The sequence below is a fragment of the Miniopterus natalensis genome, chromosome 12 (genome assembly GCF_054644295.1).
Source record: "Miniopterus natalensis isolate mMinNat1 chromosome 12, mMinNat1.hap1, whole genome shotgun sequence".
In the NCBI taxonomy this organism is placed as follows: domain Eukaryota; kingdom Metazoa; phylum Chordata; class Mammalia; order Chiroptera; family Miniopteridae; genus Miniopterus; species Miniopterus natalensis.
The window spans coordinates 9118269-9143097 of record NC_142092.1 but is presented as its reverse complement, the minus strand read 5'-3'; the positions used below and the strand labels follow the sequence as shown (position 1 = coordinate 9143097).

At 39.6% G+C, this 24829-nt stretch overlaps 1 protein-coding gene and 1 pseudogene across 4 annotated transcripts in view; one reads left to right on the top strand and one right to left on the bottom strand.

Annotated features, from left to right (window-relative positions):
- Nucleotides 1-18224, bottom strand: part of FANCC (FA complementation group C) — a 222828-nt gene extending 204604 nt beyond the window's left edge. For 2 of the 4 annotated variants that reach the window (XM_087822607.1, XM_087822608.1), the window contains exon 1: nucleotides 18072-18224. The gene's annotated coding sequence lies outside the window, so the exon portion shown is untranslated. Of the gene's footprint in view, nucleotides 1-12641; nucleotides 12702-18071 lie in introns of those variants that run through there. The other 2 variants (XM_087822612.1, XM_087822609.1) reach the window with 2 other exon arrangements.
- Nucleotides 18225-22590: 4366 nt separating this feature from the next.
- On the top strand, nucleotides 22591-23676 carry LOC107532301 (nucleophosmin-like; annotated as a pseudogene).
- The last annotated feature ends 1153 nt before the right edge of the window (nucleotides 23677-24829 follow it).

Genomic DNA, 24829 nt, shown 5'->3' with positions numbered 1-24829 from the left:
TTATGCACATTTGAAAAGACTTAAACCTCCAGGAACTCTAATTTTTAAAAAAGAGAAAAGAATGAAGGAGAGGCAAAAGCAACAGCCAGAGTCATTGTGGTATACCCACCTTCTATGACAGCGATTTCCAACCTTGTTCACCTCGTGGCACACATAAACTAATGACTAAAGTTCTGCAGCACACCGAAAAGTGTGTTTTTGGCCAGACAAAAATAATAGGTATAATTTTTAAAAATATATATATATCTTTAATGACTTCAGAGAGAGGAAGGGATGGGGAGAGAGAGACAGGAACATTAATGATGAGAGAGTCATTGATCGGCTGCCTTCTGCACGCCCCCAACTGGCAATCAAGCCCGTAACCCAGGCATGTGCCCTGACCAGGAATCAAACCGCAATCTCCTGGATCCTAGGTCGATGCTCAACTGCTGAACCACGCCCGGCCAGGCAAAAATAGGTATAATTTTGACTGATTTACACACACACACACACACACACACACACACACACACACACACAGACAAATTACCTACACCTTTTGCTCCAAGGTGACTTTTTAGAAAGTTAGGTGCCTGTACTTGTATATAAGGATTTCTGGTACCACAGATTAACCAGTCAAACACAACCATATTATGCGACATGACCGATAAGATGCACTTTATTATATGACCTATATATTTATGATTTAAGACAGTGCGTTGTTGTGCTGGCTGTTGTCATTTTTTTTATTTGACAATCTAAGGGAAAAGAGGTCTGTGCCCCTGACTAAATAGTCAGGTATTGCATGTTTTGACAGTCTTGTGGCATACCGGTTGAAAATCACTGTCCTATGCTAATAGAAATACCTGAAGTTCTAGCCCTGGTAGGGTAACTCAGTTGGTTAGAGTGTCATCCTAATATGCCAAAGTTGGGGGTTGGATCCCGGGTCAGGGCACATACAAGCATCAACCAATAATGCATAAATAGGTGGAACAACAAATAGATGTCTGTCTGTCTCTCTCCCCCTAAAAAAAATCAATAAATAAAAATTTAAAAAAAAGAAATAGCCAAAGTTCTTCTGAATAAGAGATTACCTTATCAGCTATGTGCTTACACAATTACCAACTTCAGGTTACAACATGGTACTTGGCAATAGTTGGCTTCAACTCTCCTGATCAGAGAAACATTTAATAAAAATAAAAGAACAAATGTAAATGAGATTCAACCAACTTCTTTTGATAAATGTTGCTCTTTTTAATCAAGGATCATTTAACTGCTCTATTACCCAATTTAGAGGCTTCTCCAAAAGTCCAGTGAAGCAAATCAGTAAAGTCAAAAGAAATTTTAAAATGTACAAGCAAACAAAAACAAAATCACCTCCCTGCCCCCACCCCAAAATCATCTTGCCTAGTTCAGTCCATTCAAAGAGCTTCTAGTGGACCCTTTGTACTCTTAAATTTGGTAAAAATCATACAAGGTTCTATAGGAAATCAGAGCACAACATTTTCTAGAGTAGCTCTAGACCAAACTGATGCCTCACCAGTCATCCCACTGAATAGGAAATGAGAAGCAAAACAAATGAGAGGTGCAGACATTGAAGGCTGGCCCATCCTGGGCTAGCTGAAAGATAGGACCATAAAGAAACATGCTCAAAACCATTGAAAATAAGATTATTTCCTTAAATGAAGCTAAAATGTCAAACTAATACAACCCTAAAATATCAACTAGTTTAGTGTCTTTTTATTTTTTTAATTGACCAATGCAATTAGATTCCATTAATAGCTCATTTTTGCCAAAGTAACTAACAAATTCATTTAACTTAAAAGATCATAAAGGATAAAATACAGCGTATTTTTGCATTCCTACAATTCAAAAGCAACAGGATCACATTTTTTTCAGGCTATGAATAAACATGCCATACTTCAGGCTTTTTAAAAGCATATTTTATTCCAAAATTAGGAGCGAAAATAAAGCTCAAAAAGAAATGACTTCCCAGCCTTGAATTCAGTGGCATTAATATTAATGACAGTCCCACTCATTTCAAAGGCATGGCCCAGAGTGTTTATATTATGAAAAATGGGTCTGGAATGTCATCTTCAGTAAATTTTAAATTGTTTAATCTGAGGTTTTGCTAGATTTGTAACAGCTGCACTTGTGTTTACAACTATAATACGGTCTTTACAGCATGGCACTCCTTTATGCAGTTTTTAGATCTGGTTGGTACAAACATGTTGTACTGATCAATGGAAATGAGTTTGGTACCTCTCCATAGCTACAAGTTTAGTCAGAATAAAGTTTTGTTTTGGATTAACATTGTACAACAAATGCATCATGGACCTTCAAAAGTTCTATGGTATTGGTTACAGAAGGATAGGACAAAACCTTCCATTCATATACAAACATTTGGAAAATGACTCAATTTGTGTCTGTGGAATTCAAATTTTGTTTGGGGAAAAGATATGCATATCAAATACACTGTGGATCTAATTTGTTTGCTGGCACTCATTGAGGGTCTCAGGGCACATAACCAAGCAGAAAATGGTTAGGCAGTATTAAAAAATTACATTTCTTCTAATACTTCTATTTACACAGTAGAAAGATGCAACTAGAAAGCCTGCCAAGGCTTGCTTAAGAATGTTCCAATGGGGCCTGGCCGGGCGTGGCTCAGCGACTGAGCGTCGACCTAGGATCCAGGCGATCCGCGTTCGATTGCCGGTCAGGGCACATGCCCGGGTTGTGGGCTCGATCAATGACTCTCTCATCATTGATGTTTCTATTTCTCTCTCTCCCTCTCCTTTCCTCTCTCTGAAATCAATAAAGAAATATATATAAAAAAAGAAAAGAATGTTCCAATGAGAAGCCACCACAACCCTTGGACATGGGGCTGCTGGCGCAATGAAAAGAACACCAGACAAGAGTTTGACTTCCCCAGGTAACAGCAGCTTTGTTACTAACCTCTGTTTCCTTTTCTGTAAACATTTCAAAAAGAAGATATTATTGAAGGTGAATGTTTTCTCCTAAATTCAGTTGAGTCTGGGTAACCAGAAATGTTCGGCTCTTTTAGTAACTGAAACGGTTAGCATGTCATAATAATTGAGACATATTTAAAAGCTGAACAAACAGAATTAACCCCAGAAGTTCTTCAGCAGCTATCCTCTTTTAGAGGAATCTCTCAGGAAGCCCCTAATCCAGGTCCAAATTAAATTTTTCTGAAAAAGCTCCACTCTACTCTTCTTTTTTTTTTTAACGCCTGCCTTGCCCTGGCACATATGGTTACTGTAAGAACCACATGCAATCTATATGAAAGTAATTTGGAAAGTGTGAAACACATTTACTAGGTCTTATGACGAAAGTAATGTTAGAAATGAACCAAGAAACCAAAAGAAGTAAAAGTAAAATAAAATAAATAAAATTTTTTAAAAAATCAATAGAACAAAAGCGCTGACATCTAAAGGGTATGTGGTATATTATTGTTAAGGAATAATAATAAGCTTTTTTCCTACAAGTATGAAACTTTGAACTAGCCAGAGAACATATATTAGTATAGTAATTCCTCCCGTATGTATGATACATTTGTTCTGAAGTGCCTACACATTTTTTCCCCTCAGTGTTGGTTTGACAACTGAATGCATTTCAAAATGATTCAAAAGTTAGTAAATTACTTTAAAAAAAGGTCATAAATTCAAATGTCCACAATGGATAAGGTAAAGTAAAGCAACCTGATGGGCTTGAGGCAACTGGAAGACATAGCACCATCCACAGAAGACAACCAGAACTTAGTTCCAGGCAGCTATGGCCAAAAGAGAAGTCAGATTTAGTGTTTTTATTTTTAAAAATAAAAATTGAAAATATGGAGTTTTAAGGTAAAATTGTTTAGTGTTTAAATGTTAGTAAATGATTCGAAAGAATCTTAAAACATCATGCGAGCCACCTCTGGCCGGCAGCTCAGTCAGCTGGAGCGCTGTCCCACTCAGCAGAAGGCTGCAGGTTAGACTCCCGGTGAGGGGACACACCCAGGCTGCAGGCTCGAGATCCAGTCGAGGCGAGCATGGGAGGCAACCGACTGATGTTTCTCTCCCAGATTGCTGTTTCTTTCTCTCTCTCCCCCTTCCTCTCTCTCTCGAATCAATAAAAACATAACCTTGGGTAAAGATTAAAAAGAAACAAACAAAAAAGCATCATGCAAACCATACAAAACATATCTGCCAAGGAGATCTGGTCTCTGCTTTATCATCTCTACCATGTTTATTTTACATAGATCTATTTAAAATAGCGTGACAAGGTTGAAAAGAACTTCGGTACCTTTTTTTAATGCTTCAATTATACTACGATGCATGTTAATGCATTCAGCGGGGTTTGCTGTTTTCTTATGAAAATGACTGCCTTAATTTTGTCAAGCAAGAGAAATTATCCAGCCAACGGCAAATGGAAGACACTAAGCAATCTTCTTTTGCCAAATACCCAAAGATGCCATGACAGCCCCCTCCCTCAACCATTCTGAAAGACACCTCCTCCAGAGCAGGAACCAAGTCTGTTTTGCTTAGTGTTATATCACCTAGCACTGTGCCTGACACATCATAGGTGTGTGTGACAGAATTTAACAGTGCTCTCCACACCTGGGGACACCTGAGGATTTCCCAGCTCCTCATTAGTTAGGCTGGCCATATGATTTAAGTTCTGGCCAAAGGAACGAGGGCATAAGTGATATATACTACTTCCAGGTCTGGCCTTAGAAATATCCTGTGCTGTGCTCTACCTTCTCTTCCAACACACAAGGCAGGAAATAAAGACTTCAGAGTCAGTGCAGCCAGAAAATGGAGGGAGCCAAGTAGAGACTGCAAAAGAATTTGCACCAAGGAAAACTGAACAAAGGAGACATCTAACAGACAGGGGGCTGTGACATCAGCAAAAATTAGCATTATGTTAAGCCACTGAGATTTACGAGTTGTTACCACAACTAGCATTTACTTAGACTAATATGGTGTTCAATATTTATTAAATAGATGCCTAAATAAGTATATAGATGTCTCAGCCAACTAAGAATCTAGGCATCAAAAGTTTGAAGATTACTGTCCCTCAAGAGTTGGTTGACAAATGCTAAAGCAATGTCTTTGAACCCCACTACGAACACTATCGCTTCGATTCCAAAACAAATGACAACTGTGGAAAACAACCCCAAAAGTACTGCAAAGGCAGCGAAAGTTAAATAAGGACAGAATCTCCAAGAATGAGAATGTACCTCGACAGAGGCAGAAAAAGCATGTCATAAAAATTAATGCCCATTCATGATTTAAAAAAACAAAACTCTCATCAAACTAGGAATACAGGGAAATTTCCTCAACCTGATAAAAGAGATCTACAAAAACCTACAGCTAACATACTTAATGATGAAAGAATGAATTACTTGAACTCAATTTTGGTAGCCTATCAATTCTCCTACTGGGATCTACAGATACAATGCAATCCCAATCAAAATCTCAGGAGGATTTTTGGAGATATGGACAAACTGATTCTAAAATGTATATGTAACTAACCTAAAATAGCCAAACAACTTTGAAAAGAACAAAGTTGGAGGATTTAAACTACCTGATTCCAAGTCTTATTAAAAGGCTATTTATTGTATTTGAGGCACATAGACATGTATATAGATCCATTGAAACAGAAAAAGAAAGAGTTCAGAAATACAGCTACACCTATATTGTGTGATTTTTGACAAGGTTCTACGGCAATTCAACAAAGAAAGACTAATCTTTTCAAGAAACAGTGCTGGAACACTTGGAAGGCTATATATTAAAAAATGAACTGAATCCTTTCCTCATGCAATACATAAAGATGAACTCAAAATGGATCAAAGATCTAAAATGTAAGAGCTAAAATTATAAAATCTCTAAAAGAAAACATAGGAGAAAATCTTATCAACCGTGGGTTAGGCAAGATTTCTTAATTAGAGCACAAACAAAAGGCACAAATTTTAAAGTAAAATAATCAATAAACTACTTCATCAAAATGAAAACTCCTTCTTCTTCAAAAGATACCCATTATGAAAATGAAAAGGTAAGCCACAGACTGGGAAGAAAATATTTTCAAACTGTACCTGACAAAGGACTTGCATCACAGAAACACAACTTAAAATTACTATGAGCCCAACCAGCATGGCTCAGTGGTTGAGCATCAACCCATGATCCAAGAGGTGCCCAGTTCAATTCCTGGTCAGGGCACCTGCCTGGGTTGTGGGCTCAATCCCCAGTAAGTGACCTGCAGAAGGCAGTTGATCAATGTGATGTCTCTCTCTCACTAATGCTTCTATCTCTCTATCCCTCTCCCTTCCTCTCTCTTTAAAATCAATAAAAACAGATATTTTTTAAAAATTACTGAGATATCACTACACACCCATACTGAATAGCGGCTAAAAGACTAACCAATACCAAGTATTCATGAGGATGTACAGCAACTGGAAACCCTCATACACTGCTGGTGTAAATATAAAATAGTATAACAACTTTCAAAACAGTTCAGCAATTTCCTAAAAAATTAAACTTTCACCTACCCTACAATCTAGCCTTTCCACTCCTAGATTTTTACCCAAGAGAAATAAAAGCATATGTCCATACAAAGACTTGTACTTAAATATTCACAACAGTTTTATTGTGTAGATAAAAAGTGGAAACTATCCAAATGTCCATCAGACGCTTAAAGATAAACTCTGCTATATCCAAACAGTGAAATATTATTCAGCAATAAAAAGGAATAAACTACTAATACCTGCTACAACATGGACAATCTCAAAACAACTGTATTGAGAAAAGACAGACACACAAAAAAGAGTACATACTGTCTGATTCCATTTGTATAAAATGTAAAAAACTGCAAATTAATTTGTAATGACAGAAAGCAGATTAGTGATTGCCTGGGAATGGAGGGCGCATAGGGCGGAGTGGAATAGGAGGGTAAAAAAGGGATACTAGGAAATTGGGGGCAGGGGGTGATATGTGTTCCTTATCTTAATTGTGGTGATGGTTTCAAGGCTGTATTCATATGTTAAGGGGCATAATTTGATGTCTTTTTAACAATGTGTAGCTTACTATGTAATAATATACCTCAATAAAAATGTTTTTAAAAATAATTAATGTATAGTCAGTTAGTCATAGCCACTGTAGTCACAAAACAACATAACCAAAGATGGTTCTGATCAAGTATAAGAATATTTTATAAAACTTGTCCCATTTTTACCATTTTGTCTCAAAAATAAATAATTCTTTAAAAACTCAAATTATTTTAAAATTAAACAAATTAGACTTTAATTCTTTTCAAACTAAAAGGATTTAGTACAGTGTTAGGCATACATTAGATATGTACAGAACACACTTGAAAAATTAAACAGAGATACCAAAAACTTTCATATAATGAAATAAATTTCTAGCTTTTTATATCTCCAAAGAATGTTACTACCAAAATTCAAGATATTTTCCATTGCACTTATCTTAACTTACAATCACTACATTTTATAATAAAATCAATTATTACAGTATTTCACAGAAAATATTTTTGTTTGTTATTGCTAAAACTGGTCTACATAGTTTCAAAAATATCAATTCATCAAAATACTTATCAGCAAGCAAAACTTTCACTAGCTCTGCCAACATTTTTAATATAATGACTAAGAAATCTAATGGTGCTAGTCAGAATCATCAACAGAATATTCTTCTGGGTGCCAAATACTGCAGAAAATTCTACTTAATAAATAAAATGTCATGCTTTTATACCACTAATATAGGGTTACTCCGTCTTAAGGCCTATAATTACAGATACATAGCAAACAGCATCAAATAAAAGCAGTAATTAGATCTCATTTGAAATTGGAAATGCCCAAAAATACATTCTAATAGTCTTCTATTACAAATTCTGATCTGTAGGAATAGGATATGAAATCATCATAACTCATGTTGGACAAGGTCATGTTTGAGTACTCCAAGTTCAGAAAGCTAGGGCTAAGCAGTAAATGTCTCTGCCACACCGTTCAAATCTGGCTAAACAATAAAAAGAATTTACTGTTTCAAGAAACTGGCAAGTCCAGAGATAGGGCAGACTCCATAGTTGACCCATCTCTCCAATCATGCTCTCCTCATAACAGCAAAATAGCTCAGTCATTACAGGAGTCATATTACATACCATATCACCCAAAAGTGCATCCCAAGTAAGAGATTTCAATTCTGGCATCCCAAGTAAGAGATTTCATATGTATTCAAACTGGACTTGCTTAAAGTTATGCCCATTCTAACCAATGACTGTGACCATGAAAATTTTATTGCTTATTTTTAGAAAGATTGTTTTAAGCCAATCAGAGTCAATCCCAGAGTTGACCAGTGTTCCCTGAAGTCTACATAATGGTGACTACCCAAAGAAAATATAGGCCCTATTAAGAAGGAGGAAAGGAGGAAAGGATACTGGGTAGGCACCCAACAAAAATCAACAATCCTGAAGAAGCTTGCTGTGAGTTGTGGAAATAAGGCTCACACACATAGCACAACAGTATGAACTAGAGTGCATAAGGACAGAGGAAATGTAAGTATTCAGAACCAAAATTGATCATCAAGGAATCAAGGGTTGATAAGGAAATCTATGAGAATAGCACCTAAACGTACAAGCAGAATCAGAGAGACAAGGTTAGGGTAAGTACAAAAGGACTTATAGTGTGATTGCTTTAAATAAACAACAACTAAAAGGAAACAGCCCAGGAGGAAGCTGGAAGTCACTAAGGTAAGTTGGAAGTCACTAAGGTAAATAGTACCTCCAAATTCCTATGACAGAAGGAAAACAGTTTAGCAACTGCATACCTTCAAACCTGACCAGGTAAGGGATCACAGAGCCCTACTCATCCTGCCTGTGAAAAACAGCAGTCTCAACTGTTGTATGGGTAGTGACCTGAGTCCAGACTCCAGATCTCATATTCTGCTAAAATAGATTAAATTTAAATAAAATACTTATATGTCATATTTTTTTTATTACAAAATCAGTATTGGGCCTCTAGAAGAGAAAGAAAAAAGTCCCCGGAATCTGAAAAATGAAAACCATGAGGTAAAAAGTATTGTGAAGTATAGTAAGACAGATATAAAGTCAGGTCACCTGGGCCCTGCCCACTGGATGCCATAACACTGACCACAGCCCAGTTCCTTTCCCCTTCCCTCCTACTTTCTAACCCCCCTTTCTGAGGTACCTGTATTGTTTCTAATTTTCAGAAGCCTGGGAAGGAACAAAGGAAATATAAAAGCCCAATTCATCACTATAGAAAGCCTGACATATCTTCACCTACCTTGTGTCATACAGAAGCGGCAGTAACTCTAGGCTTTATTTTCACAATTCAAGAAAATTCGTAGGCTAAATACTCCCACCACTCTCTATTTCTTTAGGAAGTTGGAAGCAAAGATGATGGATCAGTCTGGCATTTACTTCCAGGTTTACAGCGTTCATAAATCAAAATGTTCATCAACAGAGACGTTCGAAAAACAAGCTACCACTGTATAAAAAAATCTACAACCAACATCATACTCTACCAAAAAACAACTAGATCTAATATACAAATTTGGCAAAGTTGCAGGATACAAAATCAACATCCAGAAATTGATGGCATTTTTATATACCAATAATGAACTATCAGAAAGAGAAACTAAGAAAACATCCCCATTTACTATTGCAACAAAATAAATAAGGTACCTAGGAATAAATTTAACCAAGGAGGAAAAGACCTGTACTCAGAGAATTATACAACATTGAAGAAAGAAATTAAGGAAGATACCAACAAGTGGAAGCATATACCATGTTCATGGAATGGAAAAATTAACATCATTAAAATGTCCATACTATCCAAAGCAATCTACAGATTCAGTGCAATTCCTATTAAAATACCAATGGCCTATTTCACAAAACTAGAAAAAATACAAAAAACTTATATGGAACCAAAGACCCCAAATAGCTGCAGCAACCATGAGAAAGAAGAACAAAGTTGGAGGGATCACAATACCTGATATCAAACCATACTACAAGGCATTTGTAGTCAAAACAGCCTGGTACTGGCATAAGAACAGGCATACAGACCAATGGAACACAACAGATAGCCCAGAAATCAACCCACACATTTATGGTTAATTAATAATTGACAAAGGAGGCAAGAGCATACAATGGTGGTAAGACAATCTATTCAATAAAAGGTGTTGGGAAAACTGGAAGGGTACATACAAAAAATGAAACTAGACCACCAACTTATACCATATACAACAATAAATTCAAAATGGATAAAAGACTTAAATGTAAGTTGTGAAACCATAAAAATCTAAAAGAAAACATAGGCACTAAAATCTCAGACTTCTCACATAGCAGTATTATTGCTGATACATCTCCTAGGTAGGGTAAGAGAAACACAGGAAAAAAATAAACAGGACTACATGAAATTTTTAAAAAGCTTTGAACAGCAAAAGAAACCATCTTCCCATTGTATGGGAGGAGAACATATTTGCCAATAACATATCTGATAAGGGATTAATTTCCAAAAAATATAAAGAACTTACACAACTCAACACCAGGAAGACAAAAAATCCAATTAAAAAATGAGCAAAGGACCTGAACAAACACTTCTCCAAAGAGGACATATAGATGGCCAACAGACATGAAAAAATGCTCAAGGTCACTAATCATCAGAGTGATGCAAATTAAAACTACAATGAGGTATCACCTCACACCTGCTGGAATGCCTACCATCAATAAATCAACAAACAACGAGTGCTGTTGAGGATGTGGAGAAAAGAGAACCCTAGTACACTGCTGGTGGGAATTCAGACTGGTGCAGCCACTGTGGAAAACAGTATGAAGCTTCCTCAAAAAATTAAAAGTGGAACTGCCTTTTGACCCAGCAATCCCACTTCTGGGAATATGTCCTAAGAATCCTAAAACACCAATTTGAAAGAATATATGCACCCCTATGTTCATAGTAGTGTTATTTACAATAGTTAAGATCTGGAAACAGCCCAAGTACCCATCACTACATGAGTGGATAAAAAAGCTGTGGGACATTTACACTGTGGAATACTATGCAGCTGTCAAAAAGGATTTCTTATCCTTTGGGACAACATGGATGGACTTGGAAAGTATTATGCTAAGCGAAATAAGCCAGTCAGAGAAAGACAAGTATCACATGACCTCACACATATGTAGAATCTAATAAACAAAATAAACTGATGAACAAAATAGGTCCACAGACACAGATGCATGGAACAGACTGAGGGATCTGAGAGAGGAGAAGGAGGGCCAGGACACCATATATGCATTTATGTATAGCCCATGGACATAGACAATGGTGTGATGAAGGCCTGGGAGGAGATAGGTGTTGGGTAGAGGTGGAAAGGGGCAGCGGGAATTGGGAATATCTGTAATGTTGCCAACAATAAAAAAAATTCTTGCCCGGCTGGGCGTGGCTCAGCGGTTGAGCATCAACCTAGGATCCAGGCGATCGGGGTTCGATTCCCGGTCAGGGCACATGCCCAGGTTGCGGGATCGATCCCCAGTCGGGGGCGTGCAGGAGACAGCCAATCAATGACTCTCTCATCTTTGATGTTTCTATCTCTCTCTCTCTTTTCCTCTCTCTGAAATCAATAGAGATATATTTAAAAAAAAAAAAAATTCTTACAAAAACAACCAGTAGGCCAGATAAGGCCTACAGGCCATAGTTTGCTGATTCCCAGTCTGGTTCATGTTAGATATCCTCTACAAGATGATATATAAATTGCTCCACCTTGCACCATCTACCATGCAAAGAGTCACAACACTAGGGTAGAACTTTAATTCAGGAGGCAACATATACCACACACACATATGCCTTTTCACTGATCTATAGAGTCCTGTGTAAAGCTGCCTCTTTTGAGTGGGATCACAGCTCAGATAAAGATTTGATCATTCACCCGGTAAAAAACCCCAATCACCTAAGGCTCTAGCTGAGAACAAAGGAAACACAAAACCGACAGGAGAAAGAAGCCATAGATGTCGATTATGGCCCTGTGGCTAATGACATGAACAAGGACTGTAGTTTTGCATATTTGCGTATTATATTTACGTATTGATACATGTTAGCAAACCGCTTTCTCTCTTCTTTCCATTTTCATTTTATATACAAGTTGTTGGAAGTTAACGTTACATTTTAGTCTTTAGGCAACAGAATATTCAGTGAGACTATGTATGGCTGATTTGGAAAAGTAATACAATCAGCAATAAATACAGTAACTCTTGGGATTGTGCATCTGCTCATTCTGGAAAGGGTAAAGTTCATTTATGAGAAGGATAGCTCTATCTTGTTAGGTGGCCAATGGGTCAAAAAGGAAATCAAAGAAAATTAGAAAGTATCTTGAGCTGAATGAAAACAAAAACACAACATATCAAAATCTGAGGGGTGCTGTTTAAACAGTGCTTAAAGAGAAATTTGTAACTTTAAACAGTTGCATTAGAAAAAAATAAAGGTCACAAATCAATAACTTAAGCTTCTACATTAAAAAACTAGAAAAAGAAGAGCAAACTATACTCAAAGCAAGAAAAAGGAAAGATATAATAAAGATTAGAGTGAGCCTGGCCGGTGTGGCTCAGTGGTAGAGCATGGCCCCATGAACCTCGAGATCACTCACTGTCCAATTCCCGGTCAGGGCACACGTCCAGGTTTCAGGCTAGATCCCCAGTAGGGGGTGTGCAGGAGGCAGCCAATCGATGATTCTCTCTCATCACTGATTTTTTCTCTCTCTCTCCTCTTCCTTCCTCTCTCTGAAATGAATAAAAACATATTTTAAAAAAAAGATTAGAGTGGAAATCAGTGAAATAGAAAACAGAAAAACAATAAATAAAATCAATGAAATGAAGAATTGGTTCCTAATTTATAATTAAAAACTTTCCCATAAAGGAAAATCCAGGAACAGATAACTTCATGGGTGAATTCCATCAAATATTTAAAGAAAGAAATAACACTAATCCTTCATAACCTCTTTTAGAAAATATAAGAGGGAACACTTCCCAACTCATTCTAACATACCAGTATTACCATAAAACCAAAGCCAGACAAAGGTATAACAAGAAAATCACCCACCAATATTTCTCATGAACATAGACACAAATATCCTAAACAAAGTATTACTAAACCAAATCCAGTAACATGTAAAAAGAATTATATGCCATGACCAAGTGGGATTTATCCAGGAACGCAAAGTTAGTATAACATTCAAAAATCAATTAATGCAGTCCTGGCTGGGTAGCTCAGTTGGTTAGAGCACCGTCCTGATACACCAAGGTTGCAGGTTCAATACCCAGTCAGGGCACATACAAGAATGAATACATAAATAAGTGGAACAAGTCGATGCTTCTCCTCCCAGCCACTTCCTCTGTAATTTTTTTAAAAGCAAAAAAAATCAATTAATGTAATAAATTATATTACTAGAATAAACAAAACCACAGTCATCTCAATAGATACAGAAGACCATCTGACAAAATCCAACATTTATTCTATAGGAAGAGAAGGAAAGTTTCTCAACCTGATAAAGAGCATGTATGAAAAACTTATGGCTAACATCATACCAGATACTGGTAAAAGAGTAAATGTTTTCTCCCTAAGATCAGGAAAAAGTTAAAAATGTTCACCCTACCCCCACCCCACTTCTATTCAACAATATACTAGAGATTCTAGGGGTGGGGGGTGGGGAGGAAGGCATCCAGATACAAAGGGAGAAGTAGACTGTCTATATTCACAGATGACATGATAGTATATGTAGAAAATTCTAAGGAATTCACAAAAAAGCAAAACTTGCATGAAGTAATAATCAAACAAGGTTATAGGATACAAGATTAATACACAAATATCAACTGTATTTTTATATACTGGCAATGAACAACCCAAAAATGAAATTTGAAAAAAGTCTATTCACAACAGCATCAAAAATGAAATACTTCAAAAGAAAGTTAACAAAAGAAGGGCAAGACTTGTATAATGAAAATTATAAAACATGGCTGAAAGAAATTAAAGATCTAAATGAACAGAAAGACATTCCATGTTCATGTTAAGTTGGCAATTCTCCCCCAAACAGATCTACAGAGTCAATGCAATTTCAATTAAAATCCATCACAGCAGGGGGTTTTTTGGAAAAAATGATGAGCTGATACTAAAATTTATATGAAAATGTCAGAAACCCAGAATAGCCAAAACAATTTGAAAAAGAAAAAAGGAATGAAAAAATTATACTACCAACTTCAAATTTTACTATAAAGCTACCATAATCAAGACAGCATGCTGCTGGTCTAAGAACAGGCATACAGATCACTGAAACAGAAATGAGAATCTAGAAAGACTTTATGGCCAATTGATTTTTGACAAAAGTGCTAATGCAATTAAATGAAGAAAGGAGAGGTTTCTTTTCAACAAATAGTACTGAAACAACTGGATATCCACATACAAAATGATAAGGAATTTGGACTCATATCTCAGACCATACACAAAATTTAACAGAAACTGATCATAAATCTACAGCATGATCCAAAAAAAAGGAAAACTGATAAATTGGACTTCCTCAAAATTAAAAATTTTTGTGCTTCAAAAGGCAACATTAAAAAAAAAAAAAAAGGGAAAAGACAAGTAACAGACTGGGAGAAATTATTTGCAAAACATGTATCTGATAATGGGTTTGTATCCAGAATACACAAAGACTACTTAGAAATCTAATAATAAGATAGGCAACCCAAGCAAAAAATGAACGAAAGATTTCAACAGACATTTCAAAGACGACATAGGAATCGCTAATAAGAATAAGCACACGAAAATATGTTCAATATCATTAGCCAATCTGAAAATGCAAACTAAAACTACAAGAAGGTACTACTTCACACCCACTAGGATAGCTGTAAGAAAAGACAATTAACCAGTGTGGTTTAGTTGGTTGGAGCATCACCCAGTGCACCAAAAGGTTTCAGGTTCCATTCCCAGTCAGGGCACATCCCTAGGTTATAGATTTGATCTACGGGAAGGTATTTTTCTCTCATATCAATGTTTCTCTCTCTAAAATCAATAAGCATGTCCTTGGGTGAAGATTAATAATAATAATAATAAAAATACAGATCACTGAAACAGAAATGAGAATCTAGAAATAATTTACTAATAATAAAATTTTTTAAAAAAAACAAGGAAAAGAAACCTTTAAAAAAAAAAGTGAAGATGTAGAAGACTGAAAACTTCATACATTGCTGGAGGGAATATAAAATGGTCCAGCCAATTTGGCAGTTTCTTAAAAGTTAAACATGAACTTACTCTACAACCCAGCAATCCTATTCACAGGTATCTATTCAAGAAAAATGAAAACATATGTCCACACAAATACTTGCACACAAATGCTCAAAGCAGCATTATTCATAGTAGCCAAAAAACAGAAGCAACTCAAGTGTCCATCAACTAATGAGTGGATAAACAAAGTGTGGTATATCTACATAATGGGATACTATTCAGCAAATAAACAAATAAACTACTGATACATGCTACAGCATAGATGAACCTCAAAAACATTATGCTAAGTGAAAGAGGCCAGACACAAGACAGCACTTATTTCATGAATTCATTTATGTGAAATGTCCAAGAAAGGCTAATCTACAGAGACAGAAAGCAAATTAATTGTTGCCTGAGGTCTTAAAAGCCAGCGCTAGGATTGAGTATGACCTTCCATACACAAACTTGTCATGGTGATGCATATGTTTCAAAGCTGAATTGAGGTGAACATTGCACAATTCCAAAAATCTACTAAATTTACTAACAGACACTTAAGTCTTCAGGTAACAGAGTATGCTGTTTCAAAAAGATGATTTCCATATGAACTGTAGCTTCTTATAACTACAGAAAGGTACCAGGAAGATTATAGATATTCCTATATTAGAGATCTTAACAGGAAAATGATCTCTACATACCCAGAAGGGTTTATGAAGAATCTAAGAGAATGAACCAGATAACTTTGCAAGGTCTCTTCCAAACTGAGTCCAAAAAAAGGAAAAAGAAAAAAGAAAGAAAAGATTTGATATTTAATAGAAAATAAAAGATTTGCATTGTTATCTATCTTTTCTGATGAATTTTAACTTTTTCCTTCTGTACTTCTGCATTTTTATTAAAACACTGCAAACTCAATGTACTTCTCCTACAGGTATTCTTTTACCTTAAAAAGTCAGTCATTCAGGATCCATAAACAAGAGCAGAGAATATACATACCCTACTCAGCCAGAAATAAAATTTTATAAATCCATTTGGTGCTGATTTCAAGCCTGATTTGAGGCTTCACCACTACCAACTTGGAACAGCCACACATGTGAGATTTCTCTGGCACTCTATGCAGCCTAGCTAATCAATCCAACTTTCTACTGCCCAGGCTGGCCTCCCTGTAGCTGGTTTTCATAAATACAAAATTTGTATAATTGTTACTGGAACTACTTGCTGAAATATGGAACCAGTTTAAAATACCATTTATTTTAAAATGTACATGCACAGTTTCACATGCATACAGCAACACATCTTCCACACCCAGCCAATCAATCAAGTTAATGCTTTTTATTAAAGAAAAGAAGAAAAAAATTCTAATATAGAGGTTTGCCTCTCTTCTCTGGAACTTTAGTAAATTTTTTTCAAGAAATCAAGAGGAATATGACTGAATAATGAAAAATTAATTAAAATGTGTAATATAACAAGGCATAATTAGCCCAATTCTAAAGAAGCAGGATCTAGCTTTTACTCTGGGGTAAAAGGGCCTTTGATATAACTAGGAAAAGCCAATTCTTTTTTGATGCAGTCTTTCTTGAATGTGTATATGAATAATGTATATGTGTGCCTATTTCCATGTGAATCTGGCACAGTACGTTAGACTGAAACATCAATTTGGTTTAAGTTTAATGGACAAAGTCACAATGAACATGTTTTCTATCTAAACTTATGTAATAAATGATCCCAACACATGGTATGAATTCTATCATTTGTAACAACCTTTCCTCCCCTCTTGAGGGGAGTAATGAGAAAATGTTGTGAGCCGCACATCACTGAAGGTGAGTGACATCCCCAAATAGCTGAAGATGGGTGGCCCAAAAGTGCCCTGTTCCTCCTATAAATGATACATCAATCACATTTCAGTTACGACGCATTCATTAAATGGGGCACAGCTTAGGACAAACCCAGGAGCCAGGGAGCTTTCCAAGCTTCGGATTAGGACAAAAAGCACAGGCACACAGAGGTCTTGGCCAGAAAATTGCTCGGCCTCTTTCCTTAAAATTCTGGTCCCAAATTTCTTTTGTTTCAAAAACTCCAAATCTTTTCCTCCCCTCCAGATCTCGAGTCGGTAGAAGACGACCACAGAGGGTTCATGATAGTTAACACGCCCACGTAAAAAAAAACCACACACACAAAAAAGCAAGTCAACGAACAACACCCCCCGCCCCCCAAAAAAATATTTCAAGGGTTTTGGACCGGATTTGGCCTGGCGTTGAGAGTTGTGGGGATACTACAGCCCATCCGAGGCCTCCTCCCCTCCGGGATGAAAGGCCCGAAGGGAGCCACGCGCTTCCCTAACGGGGCCCGGCCTCCAGCGCGGGGCCTTGCAGCCAGCTGCAGATGGAGATGGGTTAAAAGAGGCGAGCTTTTCACACCCTCCAGGGATCCCGGGCGAAGAAATTCACCTCTGCGCCCCGCCTGTAAGAGCACACAGCTGCCCGCCTCAGTGAACAAAAAGAACCAGAACCCGACTCCCAGCGCCCAGGTCTCCAGGAGCCCCCTTCCGCGTGGCCCCTCCGCCGGCCCCACCCCCTGGGCCCGCCCCGCCTTCTGGCCCCGCCCCCAGGCGACCCCGCCCCCCCACGGGCTGGCGCCACCTCAGGCCCCTGCCCACCTCCCCCCGCGCCCCTGCACGCGGCTGGGGCCTCGCTCGCCCACCGACAGGGGCGTAGCGCGGCGGCCGCTCTCGCGAGTCTTCCCTCCCTCCCCCGCGCCTGGCTGACGCGCCGGCCAGACCCCCAGGGAAGCCGCCGCCTTCGTGCCGGTCCTGCGGCCTCGCTCTTACCCGGTGGTCCGCGCCAGAGCTGCTTCAGCAGTTTGAGCAGTGGCGGAAAGGACGCCACCGCCCGAATTCTGTGGCTTGAAAACTTGGCTTAGCCTCGCCCTGCTTTTCTGTTTTAGTTTGACTCCTTTGGAATTTTCCCGCGGTCGCTCGGCAGTGGAGCCGCGCGCGCCCGCAGTGCACTCTGGGGCCTGGCGAGCCGCCCCACGCGCCCCCGCGGCATCGCGGGAGAAGGCCGGCGAATCTCGGGCGGGGGGGCGGGGCGGGGGGCCCGGCCGGAAGTTGGCGCGGAGGGCGGGTTCCAGGGCGCGTGGGGCGGCCGCGGCCACCGTCGTGTCCCTCGGCTGCCGCTGGGCTGGAGTCCGCGGTGACAGTGCAGGAAAACCCGGGCGTTTTAATCGGGTTGTTGCTCGATTCTTTCAACGCCCTGTTCACATGCAGGCGAGTTAAAATGGAAATTTGATTTTTTAAAGAAAAATGCAGTGTTTGTCTAAACAAGGCCTAGATGTGATTTCTAGCTGTGGTCACACACACAAAAAGAATCTTTCCTGAGTTAATGACACCCCCCTCCCGCCGCCAATCAGGTTCATACAGTGTTTGAGTTCAGATCAGTTCAAAGCTGTGTTTAAACCACTTAAATAAATGGAAAACAGCGTTTTCTGTAAACCTCATTCATGGCAGTAGTATTAGCCTGTCTTGGTGAAATTTTTTTTTATTCTAGAATTTAGTAGTGCATAAGATTTCTCATAGATATTAAAATTGTAAAGTAATAATAATTGAGGAGCCTAACCTTCAGTTTCAATTTTTTTTTAAGTCAGTGCCTCGTGGTCATAAAACTACAACTTAAGGAGTGCTTTCAAAAAAACTTCCCACAAGGCAGTGTATGCATGCAATAAAAATAGTCAACACTCCCAGCCTTCTATGATGAAGGAATACCCATTTTTCCAAAGAATCAATTGAATTCAGAAATTAGGTGATTCACCAAGGTATACAGCCTGCAAGTGACAGAGCTAGTGTGAAAGCTAGTGGTACCAACGATGCTTCCTGTTGTTGCTTTTTAATTAAAGGGATATGTGAAAGGAGCCTGATCCAGAATTTGAGAGAAAATTGTCAGAATCTGCAGCTGCATTAAGGACTCGGGTGTTAAATCCTGCCGACTAAAGAGATCTGTGCTTTTTGATGGGTGCATAGTAGAGATACATGCTTGAGGAACACTCATCGTGGCATCTTGGCCATAAAAAGAAAGTTACTGTGTTTGTGGTGACAAATGTGAGCCGGTTAATGTTTAAGTCTTGCATTTACCAGCAAAGGAAGAAATGAAACCATGTGTTTCTTTAGAGAAAATATCTATGTTGGTACTCAGGTCCTTTTATATATTTGCTGAAAAATCCTTTATAGTGTTTGTAGTGTGGTTATAATTGAGGTCTTGCCATATTGCAGTTTTATGTCTTTTTAATTCATCGGTTAGCAGAGAGTTGCTAGGCTCATTCAACTTTGCCATGTATGAAAGGACAACATATTTAGGCCTAAATGGGTAGCATATATAGTATAAGCATTCAAATGTAAGATTTTGGAGATTTATAGACATTCATTCTATTTGCTCTCCATGTGTATGGTGCTATCCTAATACTTTAAGCAGTAATGAGATGATCACTTTGTAAAATGCCTGAAAAGTTTCCTGAGAAACAAATACTTAGATACAAATCCTATTTTTAATTTTAATCCTATTATAAAATTGAGTATGTGTGCCTCTAAAAACAGTTTGGGTTATAGTATAAAGTCCAATCACAAATAATGTGGCAAAAATGAGAAAGGGCACGTGTGGGTGAAAATTATTTCACCTTTAGAAAGAATTAGAATTAGAATCATTCTATTGGAATCCATCCATTTGAATCTTTACATTCTAGAGGGGTAAACACGACAGCTGAGTGCTGCAGTTCCTGACAGTATCAAACCTTCCTTCAGAATCCAACAGACAAAAAAAATCAACTGTCTTAGATTCTAACCCTTGTAGTAAGACTCATTTTCCCAGAATTAGTCCAGATACCAACCTAGTTTCCAAACCTGTGGTTTCCAAGCTTAATCCTAACACCAGCCTAGTTTCCAGTTGGCACCGCAACACTTAACACTGTCTTGTCCGTGGCTCTGATATTTGCTTCTGGTATCTCAACTGTGAATATTTAATGAGTGTTTATTAAGTCACAGGCACTGAGCTGACTCCGTGACCTGATTATTTTCTTTAATTCTCACATTGATCTTATGTGTGTGGTAGGTTAGTATTCCAATTTCACAGATAAAGAAACTGATACACAGAGCAGTCTCTACTAGTAGGTATTGTACCTTCAAACCCAGGTTGATTGACTCTGGGGCTTGTGCTTCTTACCACTTGCTATGCTCTTGCTCATGCTGCAGGCTGGGTACCAGACCACTTCCCAAGTTCTTGGTGAGGACGGGACGATGTGACCCTAGGGCCTTAGGCATGTTAACCACCACTTTGCTTTCCTCTGAAACATTCTGACTGAGAAAATGTACCTTTAACTAGAGAAGAAAACAAGAATAATGCTTATGCATGAAATACTTCAACAAATAATGCAAGTAATATTGAAGGTCTTTGATCTGCCACCCTGATGGGATAAAGCACCTGAGGTCAGGAAACAACAGGCTGCCCAAGGTGAAAATTAATGGAAAAAGGGAAATGTTGCATGTAAAGCCCCCTCTCTCACATGCTCACTCCCTAGGCTGTCTGAAAGAACTCACATTAGGAAGACATGTTTGTACTAATTGTCCCATTCCATGCTACAGCTACTTGAACTAGGAATAGTAACCTGAACCTTGGTGAACCAATCAACCTATTGCTGGGGAATTTGGAGTTGCAACCCTGAGAGACTGTACCACCTCTCCACCACAAGAGCCTAACTCTCATGCCAACCAAAGTTACTAGGGGGAAAATATTGCAAAACAAGTTGGTTAGCAGAAGAAAGCAAAAAAGAAAATGAAAGAAAGACTATGTTACTCCATGAAAGCTAGAGGGTAGCTTCTATTCCCCGTGTTCCATTTTTAAGCCCAATTTTAAGGCAAACTGACTTTATTTTTTGTTCTTAGTTGCCCATGAGATTCCCCCATATCCTCACAACAATCACCTCTTTATCTGTTTTGACTTCAGTGAGTTTCTCTACCTTACTGCAAAGCAAACCCTGACTAAGGGTCTGGAGGTGGCATCAGTCTTTTTGTGTCACTGGGCATTAACATTTTTACTGAGCCTTCTTGATACATTAATTGATTGATACCTAGTGAGTACTTTTCAAGCAGAGGGCATGAAGCATATAGGTGTGTTAAAGACACAGATCCATCTAAGTATCTTGGAGTGGGAGAAATCTTACAGGTCCAGGAGTTCCCTAGATTTGGAGTTTCTTGGGCCAGTAAAATATCCACAGTATTAGAGGACCAACAGTTAGCTTTTTATTTGGTCAAGTAAAGACTTTGGTGATGGTGGATCTACCATCATTTCAGTTTTTAAAAAAACATGTTTAAGAAAAGATGGGGAGAGTCAAAGAAGTCAAAGAGTCTTGTAAATTAGGTAAATTTTGCTTTACAAAAAACTCATCACAATGTCATTAATTTCATGTTACCACTTCCTCCCCTTGTTAGTATTAGAACACTGCTTTTACTTACCAAGGCAATGTGCCCAATAAAAAATCTGTATTTTCCAGACTGCCTTGCTATCAGGGGTGGCAACGTGACTAAGTTGTAACCAGTGAGCGGTAAGTGGAAGCTGTTGGGTGGAACTTTCAGAAAAGCTTCTTAAAAGGTAGAAAGACAATAGGCAAGGAACTTTTTAGCCCTTTCCCCCTTTCTACTGCTTCCTGCTGTGAGGGCAAGATAGCTGCAGTTCATTTATCTTGGACCATGAGTACCCTCAAGGATGAGTGTCGTGGAATAAGGATGGCCTCTGGGTCCCCAATAATCGCGGGAGTTACCTGGTTTGCCTAACTCTGGACTTCTTTTACAATAAATAAAGTATCTGTTTTGCTTCAACTCCTGCTGTCTCAGACCCGTGTAGCTAACTGCTGAACTCAACTAAGACACTAGTAGGATCTGGGGTTACTGTGGTGAAAAAAAAGGAAAGAATGTTCTCTGCACTTGTGAAGATGAATCTACTGAAGGGGATGTTCCTTAAATTAATCAATATCTTCTCTTCCCGCAGCATATATACTAGTCAAAAGGAGATACACTCAAGAGAGTAGTAAGTTTCATTTAAAAATAGTGGGGTAGCCCTGGTGCGATTCCGCCCTGCGCCTCTGCTCTAAGGAACAGGAGTGTTGATCTCCGCCCCGCCTTCTCTCTCACCTGAGTGGGTGCCACCACCCCGTGGAAGGTCCTCTGGACATGGGCATGCGCCATCGGAGGCCCCAGAACTCTCTTTTTGGGTGTGAGCTTTAAGGAGCATAATGGTGAAAATGAGCACCAATTATGTTTACGAACGGTCAGCTTAGGGCCCGGTGGGAAGGCTGGACTGCACATTGTTGAGGCAGAGGCAATGAATTTGAAGGAGGCCAACTGAAGTAACGCAGCCCTGTGAAAACGTCTGCAGAGCCAACAGCTTCCCTCGAGGCTTTGAAGTGGCACCGCCTGTGGTCCTCTGGTTGAAGTGCGCTTCAGGGCCTGTGCATCTTGTGGGCAGCACCGCTGAGCTGTGGGGAAGCGGTGGGGCAGAAGGTGACCAGGAGCATGTGCAGCTCCTAAGCACGTCTGCAAAGCGTTCTGCCCCTGCAGGTGGTAGCAGGTTTCCACAGAAGAAAATGTGCTGCTGTTGAAGAGGATGAGGGTGAAGAAGAGGATAAAGAAGAGGAGAAGGATGAGGATGAAGAAGAGGAGGAGGATGAAGAAGAGGAGGAGGATGAAGATAAGGAAGAAGAGGATGAAGATGAAGAGGAGGATGAAGATGAGGATGAAGAAGAGGATGAAGGGGAGGATGAAGAGGAGGATGAAGAGGAGGGTGAAGATGAGGGTGAAGGGGAGGAGGAGGATGAAGATGATGAGGATGAAGGAGAGGATAATGATGAAGAGGATGAGGATGAAGAGGAGGAGGAGGAAGATGATGAGGATGGTGAAAAGGAGGAGGAGGATGCTTTTGATGATAAAGAAGCTGAAGGAAAAGCTCCAGTAAAGAAATCTATATGAGCCTGGCTGGTGTGGCTCAGCAGTTGAGCATCGACCTAGGATCCAGGAGATCACAGTTCCATTCCCGGTCAGGGCACATGCCCAGGCTGTGGGCACGATCCCCAGTCGGGGACGTGCCAGAGGCAGCTGGTCAATGACTCTCATCACTGATGTTTCTCTCTCTCTCTCCTTCTCCCTTCCACTCTCTGAAATCAGTGAAGACATATTAAAAAAAAAAAAAAAAGAAGACATCTATATGAGTTACACCAGCCAAAAATGCACAAGAAACATACCAGAATGGAAAAGACTCAAAACCATCAACACCAAGGTCAAAAGGTAAAGGATCCTTCAAAAAAACAGGGAAAAAACACCTAAAACACCAAAAGGACCTAGTTCTGTAGAAGACTTTAAAGCAATAATGCAAGCGAGTATAGAAAAGGCATATTGAACAACCCTGGGCACTACTGGTAAGTTAAGCCCAAAAATGGGGAAAGAGGAAAAGGAGAGACAAATATCATCCACACTGAGTACCATCAACAATCCAGGCTGAAGTCTTCTGTTTTAATCTCAGTGCCTTTCCCTGGTTTACCACTCACCCATGCCCCCTTCCAGGCTGGAAGCAATCTCACTCTAGTCTCCTAAAGCACTTTTCTCTTGACTTCTGCCCCCCCCACAGAGGTACAATGCCAACTTCTGCCTGTGCCCTGCCTGGGGCCACACAGCATGAGCTTCACAGCAATCTGCAGATGGCTGCTATTTGTATTGAGCTTGGAGGTGCCCAGGAGAGGCCAAGCTGTGAACCAGGGCAGACTGCTGCTAGTGCCAGTCCTTGGGCCACTTATTGAAAGGTATGGGGCACACTTAGGCCAGATGCTGCTTGTTTGAGAGATGCTAGGAAAGTCCAAAGCATGAGGCAAGAGAGGCTAGTTGTATGGAAAAGCCACTGGAAAGGGCTTGGATGAGCCTGTAGGTAGGGAAGGGCAGGGGAGGGGTGTCTCAGGGAATCGCCAGGGCAGGACAAACAGTGTAAGACAGGTTGATGGAGATTCAGATATGGCCCAGTCTGTCTGCTCTGTGGGGTCGGGGGGCTCAGCAAAGGAACATTGGCATTTGCCAGCACTTATGTCTGGGAGAAAACTGCCCCTCCAGCTCTCGGCCTGATTCCAGGCAAGTTAGCTACTCCCCAAATGTCCCAGGTTCACTTTAAGCTGCTGCCCCAGTGCTGGAGCTCAGAGGGTGCGAGTCTGAGTAAGTCTGTGCACAGGCCCTTTAAGAGGAACTGCCTGGGACTCCTGCAGCCTCTGTGTCACTCAGTCACTATCCAGGCTGGTTTTTACAGTCAGAAGTTACGGGGACTTCTGTTCCCAGCCCTGGAACTCTGGGCGGGGGGGCCTGGTATGGGGCAGGGACCTCTTGCTCCTAGGGGAAACTTCTACAGCCAAAATATCCCTCCTGATTTTAAATCTCCCCACTTGGGTATGGGAGCCGCTGGTTCGGCGATTCTGCCTGGCGCCTCCGTCCCTCCTATGAGTCTCGGTGTGATTTTTTAAAAAATTCCCACAGGACTTCCATTCAGCTAGATTTCAGGTGGTTCTGAATGA